At 41.4% G+C, this 17,557-nt stretch overlaps 1 protein-coding gene across 5 annotated transcripts in view; it reads left to right on the forward strand.

Moving 5' to 3' along the window:
- The window catches only part of LOC115258752 (neurogenic protein mastermind), a 564,992-nt gene that overhangs the window by 381,910 nt on the left and 165,525 nt on the right, over positions 1-17,557 (forward strand). The window lies entirely within an intron of this gene.

Here is a 17,557-nt window from a genome sequence, read left to right on the forward strand (position 1 = left end):
GTTTTTTTAGGAATTCCAGCTGCAAAGAAATCTGAATTTTTACAATAATGTAATTGGAATTGGTCCAGCAACTTTTCTAGAAAACAGCTTCTTTGAAAATATTTAAAAAATTTCTAGAAAATAGTTTCTTTGAAAATTTCTGTTGAATTTAAAAGAGTTTTTTTTTTCAGTAATTTCATTGTACATTCATGCGGAAATTATTTTGAGAATTTCTTCTGCAATGTTATTGAGATTTTTATGCAATTACTTTGTATTTTAAAATGCGACGGCATTTCGTAATCCTTCGGCAACTCCTTTCAAACTTTTTTTTAAATTCCGCTACCACGGAAATGAGACTAGAAATTCTATCTGCCATCCGTTTCACAAACAATTATGTAAGGAATTCCTTCCACATTTCTTTCGACATTTTCTTTTGGAGTTTCCTCGGCAGTTCCTTATTAGAATTACTCAAACATCTCAATTGGAGCTGCTGAAGGATATTTGATAAAATTTATTTCAGAAGGAATTCGCAAAGGCATTGCCAATTTCTAATAAAATAAATAACCGAAGGAATCTGAAGATGTTATTGCCAAATCAATTTCCCAATGAATGCTTATAGGAACTGTCACAGGTAAAATCCTAGAAACCAAGGGAATTTTCATTACAGTTGCCAAAGAAATTGCCGATGTAATATCTATGAGAATTGTCGAAGGAATTCCTAAAGAAGTTTCGTAAAAAAAAAATCCAATGGATTTGCCAAAGAAATTCCAAGAGAAATGTCCGCAAGAATTCACAAATAATTTCTAGGGATCTCTCAAAGAATATGCTGAAGGGATTTCAAAAAGGATTCCCAATAGAATTGTTCGAAGAATTTACAATAATTTCTGAACGTTTATCAAAGATAACGCTGGAGAAAATTTTGAAACAATTGCATAAGAACTTCTCGGAGTTCGGACGGAATTTTCAAAGAAATCGATGAAGGAATTTCCAAACCTTTTTCCGAAGGAATTACCAAAGGAATACTGAAATAATTACTGAAAAATGTCTTTGAAGTATTTTTTTTTTTAGAAAAGACTCAAAGCCTCCTGTGTAAAATTATCACAGGAATCGTCGGTGAAATTCATGAAGAAAGCTGTGATGCAAGTCCCAAAATAATTACCGAAAACATTCTCAAAGAAATTACAGCAGAAATTTCACAGAGGATTTACAGAGAATATGCCTGATAAAATTGCTGAGGCATTCCCAATGGAACAAATGAAGAAACGAAAAAAACCCCAGCAGTATTGTCAAATTGATTACTGAAGATATTCCCAGATAAATTATAACCCCTAAGCGATTGTAACGCCCTCCTCACCAAATAAATGCTAATAGGTACTGTGATAAGAAAAATCCGAAATAATTTCCGAAAAACTACCTGGAATTTCTGATGGACTTTTCAAGGGTATTTCCATTGAAGCTGTCCAAGAAATTATCAAAGAATTTTCGTTGAAATACCTTTGAGAATTGCCAAAGGAATTTCTTAAAAAGATGGATTTGTTCAACAAATTCCAATAGAAATGTCTGCAAGAATTCACAAAGAAATTTTAGGAATCTCTCAAAGAATATGATGAAGGAATTTCGAAATGAATTTCCAAAAGAATTGTTTGAAGAATTCAAAAGTAATTTCCAAACGGTCTTTCAAAGAAAATACGGGAAAAAAATTTAAATTATGTGGACGGACTCCTCAAATGAATTACTGACGGATTTCTGAAGAAATTTTCAAAGGATTCGGCAAAGGAATTCAAAGCTTTTTTTCAAGGGAATTGCTAAAAAGATTTCTCAAAGTTTTTTTTAAGCCTGAAAGATGTATGCATGAGAAATTATCTTAGGAATCGTCGATAAAATTTCTGAAGAAAGTTGTGAAACAAGTTCCAAAAGGATTGCCAAAGTCATCCTCAAAAAAACTGCACCAGAAATTCCAAAAAAGTATCTTTGAAAACTTTACGAAAAACATGTTTTTTTATCTGTATTAACGAGATTTTAGCCCTATGCTAGTTCATCTTGGGACCCATGCTTTACTTCCCTTCCGAAAGAAGAACTCCCATTTTGCGAGTTGATCTGGAGTGGAATTCGATCCCAGGTCCTCGGCGTGGTAGTCAACCATCCGTCCGCTCCGATTTTACTTTTGAGAAATTTATTGATTTATTTTATTTTTTCTCGAAAGGGAACCTTTTTCTGAACCACATTGATTTTTTCAGATTTCTAGAACTTTATTATGATACCTAAAATATTTTCACGGATATTTTTTGACAGCTGAGCTACTGCTTGAAGTGGAGCGGACCTGGTTGGATGGTTAGAACACGTGACTATCACGCCGAGGACCTGGGATCGAATCCCACTCCCGACAAACTCGCAAAATGTGAGTTCTTCCTTCGGAAGGGAAGTAAAGCGTGGGTCCCGAGATGAACTAGCCGAGGGCTAAAAATCTCGTTAATACAGATAAAAAAACTGCCTGAAAGCTCCACCCAGTTATAAGCATATACAGCCAAAATTGTGTACTCCCGTAGACTGGGTTCGAATTGTACAACCTTATTGACAATTCTTGTCTTCACTAGAAATTGTACTTCAAGGTTTTTCAAAATTCTGTTACACAATGTCGTACGGTAATTTTAAGCCTGTTTTTCAAATCTTAACTCAAGATTCAAGCTCTGTAAAAACAAAGTGAGTTTTTTTAATATCCAAACGATCACGAATTTTTCAAAAAAAAAAAAAAAATACAAAAACTGGGTAGGTATTTGACATTTATTAAAAATAATGCAGATGTGCTGTTCAAATACGAAATGTTTGGGCATAACTCAAGAACAAGAAAAAAAATCAGGAAATTAAACATAACATTCTCTACTCAAAAAAGCGCGTGTGTCGGTATAGTTTTTTTTTTTAATTTATTTTGAAAATAATCTATTCTTTTATGTCTGTCGAATAATTTCAACGCAGCATAGTAGGTCTAACCGTTTTTATGCTTGTTATACGTCTCCAATATGCTGTAAGCATTTATAATGACAAGAAGAGATATAGAATTAGTCAATTCAACGATTTCTTAAACTCTTTCAATGAATGGCTGTCTATGTGTAGACTAGACCAGTTTTTCCGACTATGAAAAATGGCGGTTGAAAATGGCTTGCAAAACTTTTTTTAAGTTCGCATTTTATTTAAGATAACTGATAGAATTTGAGGCAGTTTTCGGAAAACTTTGATTGTATCATGGTAATTACCTACCAGTTAACTATGACAACCAAAAATTATAATTTTCCGGCAAAAAAGCAACAAAGTACTTTTCATTATTTCTATAAAGAGCTATATGATCAGCAATTGCTACCAATAACCAACTTATTGATTCTAGACAAATCAAACAATCGCTCCAAATTCGTGCCTTTGCTGAGACGAAACCACCTCCCACAACGAGGTTAGGCCGAACTGAAACGTAAACTGAGTGACTCATGCCTGATTAGAATAACCAAACTGACATACTTGTCCCATTCGTCCACCGCACGCTCGCATTCAAATGTTGTACACATGTACCTAGCTGGTTCCGAATTGCTCTAGCTAGAGGTGTTACCAAGTCAAGCCTCCTCCAAGTAGTGTTTTTGGAGAGGTAGGCAGGCAGGTAATTGTTTCCATTGATTCGTGGTTTGTTTCGCCTATTTGGGGAACTGCTTGGCGTGGGCAAAGTCGAATCTACCAACAAACTTTCACACATTTGTTGGTTGCTTAGTTAGTTGATTTGAGTTTGAGTTGTGAGGAGCAGATATTTGCTGCAAATTCTCAAGTTCACTTTCGACATCCTACGCGCTTCGTCAGACGGACGGGCATTTCCCCCGAATGCCAAATAACTTTTTGTTGATGTGAAACCCAACTTGAGCTGCTAATTTTAGTATATTGGCAGTTGCTTAGGAAAAAATGCCTAGAAGCCGTCTATCACGTTTGCGGCAATATTCTGCACTGAAACGGAAGACGATTACATCATCGCCGTCATCGCAGAAGCTGAGCATTGAGCAGTTTCTTCCGAGAGTTGTTACTTAACTGCCATGGCAATGCGCTTCGGTTTTATTGTTTGCCACCTTCCAACTCCAGCTGGTCTAGTCCAGAGAGTGTCCGTTCCGACGTCCAAAACATAGCTGTTTTCGCTGGGTATCTAACTACGTCCACAAGCCAAACACATCCTACTTACTATTCTGATGGCATTTCTTCCACCAGTCAGTCAGTCCAGCGGTAGTGGTGTGGTGATGCTCGTGCAGTCTAATCGTCGTTGTCGATTGCTACCAAAAAATGCAAAGTGGCTAAAATTCTCGCCGTTGCTCAATTGGTAAAGTCAAGCCACCGCACCGCACCGCCAGCACCACGAGCTCTAACGGTGAAAGCGCTGGCTGCCGGCTGATGACGATTGCTTTCATTCCCAGGTATTATCGGTTGATTGCGTGGTGAGTTGGCTTTTCAACGTGGCATAATTGGAATCGGGATTTGTGGCTTCGTTTGGGGCAAATTTTCGGTAATTTGAAATTGAGCCTCGATGGTGAGCACGGTTTTTACTTTCAGTTCTGCATTCAATGGAAGTAATGAATGGAGGCTTTCCTATTTGTTCGATAATTATTCAAGATCTCTGGGTGGACTTCTTGAAAAATAAGCAACAATCATCAATTGAATGAAAGATGACAAAGATATCAACAAATCACTTTCCCATGTTTTACGATAGTGACCCCAAACTTTTGGTCGATGACATCAAGGATTAATTTACTTAATAACTTTTTTTCTAGATTTTTTAGCAAAACTCTGTAAAAAGCAGTTGAAAGCTAATAGAAAATGGGTCATATTACCGCACTCATCTTAAAATTTGGTCAACCCAACTTCCAGCGACACTGCCGTAAGTTTATATTCATTTTTTAGAAAATTTGGCAATTTTGGGTTAAGTTTACATACAAAATTTGTTGACAAATTTTCTTTTAAATCATGTTCAAAGCTTCTTTGACTTATTATCTTTAGAATGAAACCTAGGGTTTTGAAATCGGACGCAAATTGGCGGAGATATGGGCCTAAAAAAATGACATGTTTTTGAGGGGGTGACCCCAAACTTTTGAACGGGAGTGTACCTAGGGTAATTGATCCGATCATGGAGGAGTAAAGCACTGGATTCATGTTTAAACCACAATTGTATCGCCCCAAGCAAACTTTTTACATGGATTGAATTGGAAATAATAAAATCTATCCTTTATCCGCGGGAAGATAACGAAATATTGCCACTTTGAGGTTGTTATGAGCATTTTATTCGTTTTTATCTGAACGATCGTTGTGTTCCTAATGTTACGGTATTTGTTCCTATTGTTGTGGTATCCCATTGAAATCAACAATAGAAGCACAGCAGGAAATATATTAAGGAAAATATTTTTTAAATAGGATTTTGGGCAAATCCTAAGCAAACAAATGGTGCAGTCTCATAATTAAAGAACAATACATTACATCTATTAAAAATACAAAATGGTAAAATTTTAGTCAAAAAAGTGCTCAATTGCCATTACCGCAACATTAGGTACTATCACAACAATGGGAACAATTACCCTGACCACCAAGCAGTTTATTTGCTGGTGTATGATAAATATGCGTCGAGAGCTCGGCACGGTCGCACGCTCTGGCGTCAAACTGCGCCGATACGACACAAGTGTGTTGTGTATTAGCATCTAAGTCGACAGAGATATGGGTTTGTGAAAAAGAAGTGTTCACGGTGTGGAGTTTCTATTCCGCAGAATCATTACCTGTTCTGTGGCTTAATTGGTTAAAGCGCTGCTCGTCTAGCGAATACGGAGTCATGAGTTCGAGTCTAATCAGAATGCGATTTTTTTTCGCAAATTTCATCTCTTAATTTGTTGTTTTGCAACATTTCGTACCTTCTTATTACTTCTAAACTTCCAGTAATGAGCAATATGTATCATTGTTCGTTTCAGAGGTTTTCTAGAATTTTCACATAATAATGGTTTAAAAATGAATTCGGAAACTTCAACGGAAACTCATCATCCGCTTGAATTCTTCGACAATTTGTATGAAAAAAAAACTCTCTGTTATTAACAATGTACAATACCGGCGGCCGCCCCGGTACGATCTAGAGCGATTGAAGCAACCGGATGTCGCCACCGCATACGCGCAGAATCTCGAGGTAGCGTTGCCGGACGAGGGTGTGCTCGATGTGGCCCCTCTAGAGGACTGCTGGAGTACAGTCAAAGCAGCCAACAACAACGCAGTCGAGAGCACTATCGGGTACGTATAACGGAGTCGACGAAACGATTGGTTCGACGAGGAGTGCAGAGCGGTTCTGGAGGAGAAGGATGCAGCGCGAGCGGTAATGCTGCAGCACGGAACCCGACAGAATGTGGAGCGTTACAGACAGAAGCGGAAGCAGCAGATCCGTCTCTTCCGGGAGAAAAAGCACCGCCTGGAAGAAGCGGAGTGCGAGGAAATGGAACTGCTGTGCCGTTCACAAGAAACACGTTAGTTCTACCAGAAGCTCAACGCATCCCGCAAAGGCTACGTGCCGCAAGCCGAAATCTGCAGGGATAAGGACGGGAGCCTCCTGACGGACAAAGGTGAGGTGATCGAAAGGTGGAAGCAGCACTACGACGAGCACCTGAATAGCGAAGAGAATGTAGGCACGGAGGACCAAGGCAGCGGAGGAAATGACTATGTTGGTGCAGCAGAGGACAGGAACGAACCAACTCCCACGCTGAGGGAAGTTAAGTATGCCATCCACCAGCTCAAAAACAACAAAGCGGCTGGTAAGGACGGTATGGCAGCAGAACTCATCAAGATGGGTCCGGAAAAGTTGGCCACCCGTCTGCACCAGTTAGTAGTCAAGATCTGGGAGACCGAACAGCTACCGGTGGAGTGGAAGGAAGGGATAATCTGTCCCATACACAAGAAAGTCGACAAGTTAATGTGTGAGAACTTTCGAGCGATCACCATTTTGAATGCCGCCTACAAAGTGCTATCCCAGATCAACTTCTGTCGTCTTTCACCTAAAGTAAATGAGTTCGTGGGAAGTTACCAAGCCGGTTTCATCGACGGCCGGTCGACAACGGACCAGATCTTCACCGTACGGCAAATCCTCCAGAAATTCCGTGAATACCAGGTCCCAACGCATCACCTGTTAATCGACTTCAAAGCGGCATACGACAGTATCGACCACGCAGAGCTGCGGCAACACACGCGAGCTGGGAACAGCTTTCATCGTGATGGGTGATATGCAGAGGCGCGTGATCGGTTGGTGGCCGATCGACGAAAGAATGTGCAGGTTGCGGATCAAGGGCCGATTCTTCAACTTCAGCATAATAAACGTGCACAGCCCACACTCCGGAAGTACTGATGATGACAAGGACGCATTTTACGCGCAGCTCGAACGCGAGTACGACCGCTGCCCAAGCCACGACGTCAAGATCATCATAGGAGATTTGAACGCTCAGGTAGGCCAGGAGGAGGAATTCAGACCGACGATTGGTAAGTTTAGCGCCCACCAGCAAACGAACGAAAACGGCCTACGACTCATTGATTTCGCCGCCTCCAAAAATATGGCCATTCGTAGCACCTTTTTCCAACACAGCCTCCCTTATCGTTACACCTGGAGATCACCACAGCAGACGGAATCTCAAATCGACCACGTTCTGATTGACGGACGGCACTTCTCCGACATTATCGACGTCAGGACCTATCGTGGCGCCAACATCGACTCCGACCACTATCTGGTGATGGTCAAACTACGCTCAAAACTCTCCGTCATCAACAATGTACGATACCGGCGACCGCCACGGTACAACCTAGAGCGACTGAAGCAACCGGATGTCGCCTCAGCATACGCGCAGAATCTCGAAGCCGCGTTGCCAGACGAGGGCGAGCTCGATGAGGCCCCTCTAGAGGACTGCTGGAGTACAGTGAAAGCAGCCATCAACAACGCAGCCGAGAGCACCATCGGGTACGTGGAACGGAATCGACGGAACGAATGGTTCGACGAAGAGTGCAGAACGGTTTTGGAGGAGAAGAACGCAGCGAGGGCGGTAATGCTGCAGCAAGGGACACGACAGAACGTGGAACGTTACAAACAGAAGCGGAAACAGCAGACCCGCCTCTTTCGGGAGAAAAAGCGCCGCATGGAAGAAGCGGAGTGTGAAGAAATGGAACTGCTGTGCCGTTCCCAAGAAACACGGAAGTTCTATCAGAAGCTCAACGCATCCCGCAGCGGCTTCGTGCCGCGAGCCGAAATATGCAGGGATAAAGACGGAGGCCTCTTGACGGACGGACGTGAGGTGATCGAAAGGTGGAAGCAGCACTTCGATCAGCACCTGAACGGCGTGGAGAACGTAGGCACGGGAGCCCACGGCAACGGAAGGAACGACGACGCCAGTGCAGCGGAGGACGGAAATGAACCAACTCCCACGCTGAGGGAAGTTAAGGATGCCATTCACCAGCTCAACACCAACAAAGCAGCTGGTAAGGATGGTATCGCAGCTGAACTCATCAAGGTGGGCCCAGAAAAGTTGGCCACTAGTCTGCATCGGCTGATAGTCAGGATCTGGGAAACCAAACAGCTACCGGAGGAGTGGAAGAAAGGGGTAATCTACCCCATTCACAAGAAAGGCGACCATTTGGAATGTGGGAACTTCAGGGCGATCACTATTTTGAATGCTGCCTACAAAGTGCTATCCCAGATCATCTTCCGTCGTCTGTCACCTAAAACAAATGAGTTCGTGGGAAGTTATCAAGCCGGCTTCATCGACGGCCGGTCGACAACGGACCAGATCTTTACCGTACGGCAAATCCTCCAGAAATGCCGTGAATACCAGGTCCCAACGCACCACCTGTTCATCAACTTCAAAGCGGCATACGATAGTATCGACCGCGCAGAGCTATGGAGAATCATGGACGAAAACGGCTTTCCTGGGAAGCTGACTAGACTGATTAAAGCAACGATGGACGGTGTGCAAAACTGCGTAAGGGTTTCGGGTGAACTATCCAGTTCATTCGTATCTCGCCGGGGACTGCGACAAGGTGACGGACTCTCATGTCTACTCTTCAACATCGCGCTGGAAGGTGTGATGCGACGAGCCGGGCTCAACAGCCGGGGAACGATTTTCACAAAATCCGGTCAATTTGTGTGCTTTGCGGACGACATGGACATTATCGCTAGAACATTTGGAACGGTGGCAGAACTGTACACCCGCCTGTAACGCGAAGCAGCAAAGGTCGGACTGGTGGTGAGTGCCTCAAAAACAAAGTACATGCTGGTAGGCGGAACCGAAAACGACCGGATCCGTCTGGGTAGTAATGTTACGATAGACGGGGATACTTTCGAGGTGGTGGAGGAATTCGTCTACCTCGGATCCTTACTGACGGCTGACAACAACGTGAGCCGTGAAATTCGGAGGCGCATCATCAGCGGAAGTCGGGCCTACTACGGGCTCCAGAAGAAACTGCGGTCGAAAAAGATTCACCCACGCACCAAATGCACCATGTACAAAACGTTAATAAGACCGGTAATCCTCTACGGGCACGAGACATGGACCATGCTCGAGGAGGACCTACAAGCACTCGGAGTTTTCGAGCGACGCGTGCTAAGAACGATCTTCGGCGGTGTGCAGGAGAACGGTGTGTGGCGGAGAAGGATGAACCACTTGCTCGCTGCACTTTACGGCGAACCCAGCATCCAGAAGGTGGCCAAAGCCGGAAGGATACGGTGGGCAGGGCATGTTGCAAGAATGCCGGACAACAACCCTGCAAAGCTGGTGTTTGCAACGGATCCGGTTGGCACAAGAAGGCGTGGAGCGCAGAGAGCACGATGGTCGGACCAGGTGGAGCGTGACTTGGCGAGCATTGAGCGTGACCGAGGATGGAGAGCGGCAGCCACAAACCAAGTATTGTGGCGTACTATTGTTGATTATGTCTTGTCTTAATGATGTGGAACAAATAAATGTATGTAATGATGGAAGTGTAAGGATTTCAGGTGAACTATCCAGTTCATTCGAATCTCGACGGGGACTACGACAAGGTGATGGACTTTCCTGCCTACTATTCAACATCGCCAAGGAAGATGTGATGTGACAAGCCGGGCTCAACAGCCGGGGTACGATCTTCACGAAATCCAACCAATTTGTCTGTTTTGCGGATGACATGGATATTATTGCTAGAACATTTGGAACGGTGGCAGAACAGTACACCCGCCTGAAACGTGAAGCAGCAAAGGTCGGACTGGTGGTGAATGTGGCTAGGACAAAGTACATCCTGGTAGGTGGGACTGAGTGAGACAGGACAAGCCTTTGCAGCAACGTTACGATAGACGGGGATACTTTCGAGGTGGTAGAAGAATTCGTCTACCTCGGTTCCTGGCTAACGGCTGACAATAACGTGAGCCGTGAAATACGATGGCGCATCATCAGTGGAAGTTGTGACCGAATTTCTTTTGCTCACAGGAACATGAAACGCTATGATTTTACGGGGAATGCTTTTCATGCTAAGAGGAGCCAACTAAACAGGAAGATGTCCATCGAGTGGCATCACACCTCTTAATTCAAACTTTTCAAGCCGGCTAGCCACTTTCTTGGTTGTTGGAGGTGTGCTAGCAGCCGATGGACTCAAAAGGCAAAATATCGTGACTCAAAAATAAACTAGTGTGGAAAGGCTAATCTTTGCTGCTTATAAAAATATAATGACTCATACTGGCCAACTTTGCTGAAAGCTAAGGTGATACGCGTTCTTCACATGTTCTTCTTGAGTACAGGTTCATATAAGCTCATTTAGCAGTTGCGTGGAGTTACCTGTCGTGTGAGTGTGATCCCAAACAGGGAATGTCTGTCGCACAGATTCCTCTGGCACTTACAGAGTCGTCCACCGTGCATGCAAGAACTGTAATTAATTGATTAGTGCACGAAAGAGCCCAATATCGGTAGTAATTACCTGGTTGGAAGGGGCTAACGAGACTTGCTAGTGGTTGGCTACATGTTTTCGCCACGTGTGCGTATTTAGCCTTGTACCTGTTGTGAGCAGATACATTAAAGCCTGTTCTATGGCACCAAACATAACATTTACCCACTTAATTGCAATTTCGTACGTTTTTCACTTTCAGGCTTTCTTTTAGGCACAATTTTGCACAATCTTCGTTGCATGCACTAAGGTAAGGTTCTTCGGGGCTTCACTTGGTGAACCACACTCCAGCATTGTTTGATCTACAATGGTCCATTGTACTCATGTGCACCAGATTCTGGACATCGGTTCGACACTGTGTTAGCGATATCGAGGAATATCTTTCCGTGGTGTGTGAGAAGAAATTTAACGGCGTAGAATGATGAAGTTGGCTGCGATTTATTATAACTGCACTCAAAGAAATGTTGTTCCATTTTGTCGGCATAATTCCAAATTGTAACAAAGTCGTGCCTACTATGGGCTTCAGAAGAAACAGCGGTCAAAAAAGATTCACCCCCGGACCAAATGTACCATGTACAAGACGGTAATAAGACCGATGGTTCTCTACGGACACGAGACATGGACGATGCTCAAGGAGGACCTGCAAGCACTCGGAGTTTTCGAGCGACGGGTGCTAAGGACGATCTTCGGCGGCGTACAGGAGAACGGTGTGTGGCGGAGAAGGATGAACCACGAGCTCGCTGCACTTTATGGCGAACCCAGCATCCAGAAGGTAGCCAAAGCCGGAAGGATACGGTGGGCAGGGTATGTTGCAAGAATGCCGGACAACAACCCTGCAAAGTTGGTGTTTGCTAACCATCCGGTTGGTACAAGAAGGCGTGGAGCGCAGAGAGCACGATGGGCGGACCAGGTGGAGCGTGATCTGGCGAGTGTTGGGCGTAACCAACGTTGGAGAGCTGCAGCTATAAATCGAGTATTATGGCGGCAAATTGTTGATTCAGTATTATCATGAATGTGATGTTAACTAAATAAATGAAGGATAAGGTTCAATTTCTCATGAATTTCCTCTTTTAAAAATCTTTTAACGGAAATTGAGAAATATTTTTAGTAGTATTACAAAATTCTGGAGAAATATGTATAAAGATTAAAGATTTTCTAAGATTTTTTTGTAAAGCAAATTTTGCGAAGGGATTTTACGTGAATAATCGAAATTAATCGAAAAATAATTTATATTAGTTTTAAGAAATAGTTAACCCTCCACTGGGTATACTTTGGCCACTTTTGTATTTTTTTTCTTCCATGAATATTTGAAACTTTTATATATTTTGCTGATGTTTACGACTTTTTTGCATATCTCAAAATGTGTGTTGATGTCTTTGAAAGCGTATTTACATGGCATGACAAATGTCCGAAATGGGGGTTAAATGGAGGATAACGTGCCTCTGGAGTCGGCACTCTGATACCTTTAAAAAGTTTCACGAAAAAAAAATTAAAATAACATATTTCAATGAAAATTATAATATATCACAATGTTTTCGTCTTCAAAAATCGGTAACCCAAATAGGCTTCCAATATAAAAGCTACAAAAATAAAAAATAGAAAAATCATAAACCAAAATTCACAAAATCGCAAATAATATAAAATTGCTGTGCGCAGTGGATAACTGAGGAAGACTACAAGTGGTGGTCAAAATATTCGTATCTGTCAAAGGATAAACAAAATAGAGCGAAATCAAAAGGTACAAAACTGATTACACTCATTCGAAGAGAGTATGAGAGGTTAAAGAAACTTTGGAGGCACCGTTTAGGGAAAAAAACATCAGTAAGGTGTTGTGAGGCACCACTATGAGCGCCACCACGCTACGGCTCTGACTACCGTAGTCATCGTGATCAGCCCTCCAGAAACACCGAATCAAAATGACTTCATTCATTAAGTCAGCCAAACGCTCGCAAACCGATCCAATCGAACACTGCCGCTGGAAGCTTTCGGAAAGCTAGCCACCGGTCATAAAAATCAATACCCACTTGTTCGCATCCTCGCAACGACTCGCAATGGCCGTTTGTTCCTTGTAGAAGAAGCTATATCCTACCGCCCACCCACGACCACGTCTACACAGTCAGTTGCCAGCAAACGATACGCGTTTAGGCCGCGGGTGTCGGATGGATAGACGAAAGGCGCACTATACAGCAAAACTTTTATTGTGAGTTGTGTCCACTTAGGGGGAAAAAGTCCCCAATCCGGCTGGCTCGCACTAGTGGCTGCGCATTGGTATGTTCATATCGTCTTACCAACCAACCATTCAGCGGCTAAGTATGAATTCCATTCATCCCCTCACTGGGCTGGTGCAAGTCCGACTTTGGCATTCCCACACTAACGAGGACTTGTTGTTGTTGGGGAGGATTGGACGTCCGAAGCCGGAAGGCGCTGCTTCTGTGCTCTGTTCTGGTGCAAAAGAGATACCAGAAGACAAGAGTCATAAAATTGTGCACAATTTCTATGCTGAATCCATGAAATCCATTCCTTTTTCCATTTTCTTGGCAAGCATTACACGGAAGGCTTATGAATGTCTTCGTTTGGGGGCCTAGGCAGGCGATGTCGTCGACGATGAAGACAAAGATGACGACGATGAAGACAAAGATGACGACGACGATGGATAGGAAAATCTCTCTTATGTCCAAGTACTATGCGATAATGGGCTTCTGAGTCTATGGACGTATCATTACTGTCGTCATTGCTGCTGGTATCATCTTTTTTATGCTAGATTCAGAAGCGTATTTTTTAGTTTTAGCCTTCTGTATATGGCATAACGTGATGATCATGTCGCAATCGATAGTGGAGTGAATGTTTCTTGGTTGATTGAATCGCTTATTTGGTTTCATACGTTTCTGTGGTGTTTGTTCATGAAATACCATTCAGCACTGCGACATCCCACAATTACCATCACTTCATTACAAATTGAACGGACATCATAAATTTAAAATCCTCACCACCCACCCAACTCGAACGGGTTGCTGACACTTACATCGTTGAATGTTCCTCATAATTTCCTGTCCCGCGTTCAACGTCCACTTCCTTCCTTCCTTCCTTCCTTCCACTACTGGGTTGGTTGGCACTTGGACGACCGGAGGGAGTGCAGAATTCGAATGCAATTTTAATAACGTCATATTCAGTTTCGATTAAAAATTCCACCCGAGGCAATGTGCCCGGAATACGGATCAGACCCATCCATTCTTTCCGCTTTACTTTCATCTCTCGCCTCCACTCTCGGACCGTTGGTTGTTCGGAGTGGAGTCCGATTCGGAATATGTGACGTGACGTGGATTTTCTTCGAGCTTCTCTCGTTCAAGTGTGAAACTACTCACGACGAGTGTTCGGTCCCACTACCCATTGCGGAGGAGGAAGACCACTCGGAGTAAATGCATTCTTCCGGACGGAAATAGAAATTGCATACCAGGGTTTGAATTTCTGTCATATTTTGTCGATTATTTTTGCTCGAGAAAAAAAACTTTCCTATGCTGGCTTCACTGCCTCCCAATTTTCCATACCATCAATATAATTGACAGGCACCATGGTGTACCATAACCATTCACCATATATTGTTAACATTTTCTAACATTTATTTCTTCTTTCATTTTTTTTCCAGGTATGTGCTCATCAATTAAAATAAAAGATCGAAACAAATATGGAGTAAAGGTAACTACTCTATCCAGGATATTGTGGACATAGAAAGACAACAAGGGCTGATTTATCGCTTTTTCTACATATGCTGATAGATTGACAAGTTTGCACACATGCAAACAAAAGTAATGACTGTTGGAAATATTACTAAAGGTTAACCACAATAAGGAGCTATGTTTAGGAGCGGGATAATAATTACTCAAAAGATGCATCTTGTTCTCAATCAGGCTTTTTTATATGAAATCATCCAAAATCTCCTCAGAAGACCAAAAACAAAAATATCTAAATTTTTACAGCATTTGTTTTTTAGGATTTCCCAGGGGTCCTATTTTTAGGCATTGCTTCAAAAGTTGCAAAAGAGATTTGCTAGCGCTTATTTTGAATTCCTCAATGACTGTATACATTATTTCTGTAAAAAAAAGCTTTATATGACATCTAACACAGATTTGTGATGAACATTGCTCTCAGTGTAACACATCTAAACATTCAAACATCCGAAGACATCATTTCAATTCAGCAAACCGTTTTCGAGTAATAATTTTTTGAAGAAAAAAACAGGTTTTTATCATACACCCTTTTCAAAAATTGGTTGAAGAATACTGCAAAAAATACATGAAAACACTTTCATATAGAAGCTCATGCATTAGCAACATTTCATTTGAGTTCAAAAATGTCGCGTCGTGCGTTGAGCTGAAAATGTTCTTTTATTCTCATAGCGATTCTTCTTCTTCTTTATGGCTGTACGTCCTCACTGGGACTTGGCCTGCCTCAACTTCAACTTAGTGTTCTTTGATCACTTCCACAGTTTTTAATTTATGGGCTTTCTTTGCCTGCCATTGCATATATTTGTATATTGTAAGGCAAGTACAATGATACACTATGCCCAGGGAGTCGAGAAAATTTTCCCGACTGGAACGGGAATCGAACCCGCCGTCTCCGGATTGGCGATCCATAGCCTTAACCACTAGGCTAACTGGAGACTCAGAGCGATTGCAGGAGATAACTCCAGAAAATATCCTCGAAAAAAATCCCCTGAGCAGTTCGTAATGGCATCTTTGGAAGAATTCTTCAAAAAAATCTCAGTAATGGATTCTCCAGAGTAATTTTCTTGGAAGTTTCTGCGGGATCACTCGGAATTCTCTGAGGAAAAGTCTTCAGATGTGTTTTACAGAAATTTTCGGAGAAATGGGGTAAGGTACCCCGGGGCAAGTGGCACCTAAAAAATTGCTAATTTGGTTTTGTCATGCCAAAAATTTCAGAACACATTTTTTTTTTTAATAATTCCAATGAACTTATGAACGTTCTTGTAATTGTTCGTTGTAAAATAACATGACTAATACAGTCGTAGACTCTTTTTTTTTTGTATTTTCTAAAGCACGCTTTGTATAGTCCGTCACTTCAAGTAACGGGCGCTGATTTTTTTTTGTGCAGTCTAGATTATGTTTTGTGAAAAAAAATGACCGATCATCTGACGTGGATGATCCATTGTTTGCTTTCCGCGAAAAGCAAACAATTCTTCATTACATCAACAAAGCTAGCCATGAAAATGTTTGACAACTCACAGGTCATTTTGACAGACCACACACATGCACGAAAAAGACGGATAACATATTCTATTTTATCGATCTTGTTGCCGTCCTTTTCATGCTCATGTTACATCTGTCAAAATGACCTGTGAATTGTCAGTCATTTTGAGGTTAGGTTCGTTGGTGTAATAAAAAATAGCACAAAAGTCTTCATGGCATGATTCAAAATCAAAATGTTACATGACCGAAGTGAATCAAACAACAAAACAAATAAAACCAATACACGCATGGATGTTCATTTTTTATGTATCTATTAGTTTAAAATCATCTTTCATATATTTACTCAACAAGATCTGCAAAGTTCATAGTACGTACACACATATTAAACTTTACATCAGAATATATTGCTATTTTATTTATTATTAGAACATTAATTTAAAACGTAGGAAATGAGATGTTGCAGAACTTTTTTAACAATATTATTATATTCTTATCGCAGGTGCATTGGAGCAATGGCCGAAACATTGATGGCTGGACATATTATTATTATAAGTTTGTTTTACCTTCATACTCATTCAAACCTATACAGGGGAAGAACCGATTTATTTCGTCTTGATCTGTTCTATCAATTATAAGCCAAACAGATTCATGAAGCAAAATATGGAAAAATTGAGATTTTATGAAAACTAACTTCCACACATCATAAACCGCAAAACGAAGTTCCAGGGACAGCTAGTTATATATTAAATTTATATTTTATGTTTTAATTTATTTTATTTTAATTTTTTATTCCGCTACATCATATTCTATTACATTATTGAATATTATATTTCATCATGATCATTTATATTATTGGCGTTTTAGCTATACAGGGCTAGAAGGGGGCATCAGGGCATCATAGAAGCTACATATGCACGAGAGAGTCAATTTTTGCTGTGGAGTTTTCAGCCTTGAATGACAAAGCTGCTTACAAGTTTTTAACAGTGATTATTATGCCAATGACAATTTCTTCAATCATATCGAGTGCTGGATTTTACTATTTGTCCTGATGGATATTACTTGTAGCAAACTCTATTAATGATACTGGTTTAGCATCTTGGCTATTGTATTTTACAGCAAGGATACAAACAAAAATGTGGAGAATTATGTTAATTATTATTTAATATATTATTACTTCTTCCATTGTGTTGCATGCTTTACTACATTATTCTCGAGATTTATTGTCCATCATCTATCACTTTGATATTACATTATTATAATAATGTTCAACCTTGTGAAATTGTTCATCAACAAATAACTCTCAGCCAAATTATCTCTCATTTGATATTTTAGTTAATGTTACCACAATTACATTAAATTATAATAGGGGGATACACTTAACAGCGTAAACTGATTAATCTGATTAAACGTTGCGATTACCAAGGCAATCTTTGATTATTTCATTC

The sequence above is a fragment of the Aedes albopictus genome, chromosome 2 (genome assembly GCF_035046485.1).
Source record: "Aedes albopictus strain Foshan chromosome 2, AalbF5, whole genome shotgun sequence".
NCBI lineage: Eukaryota > Metazoa > Arthropoda > Insecta > Diptera > Culicidae > Aedes > Aedes albopictus.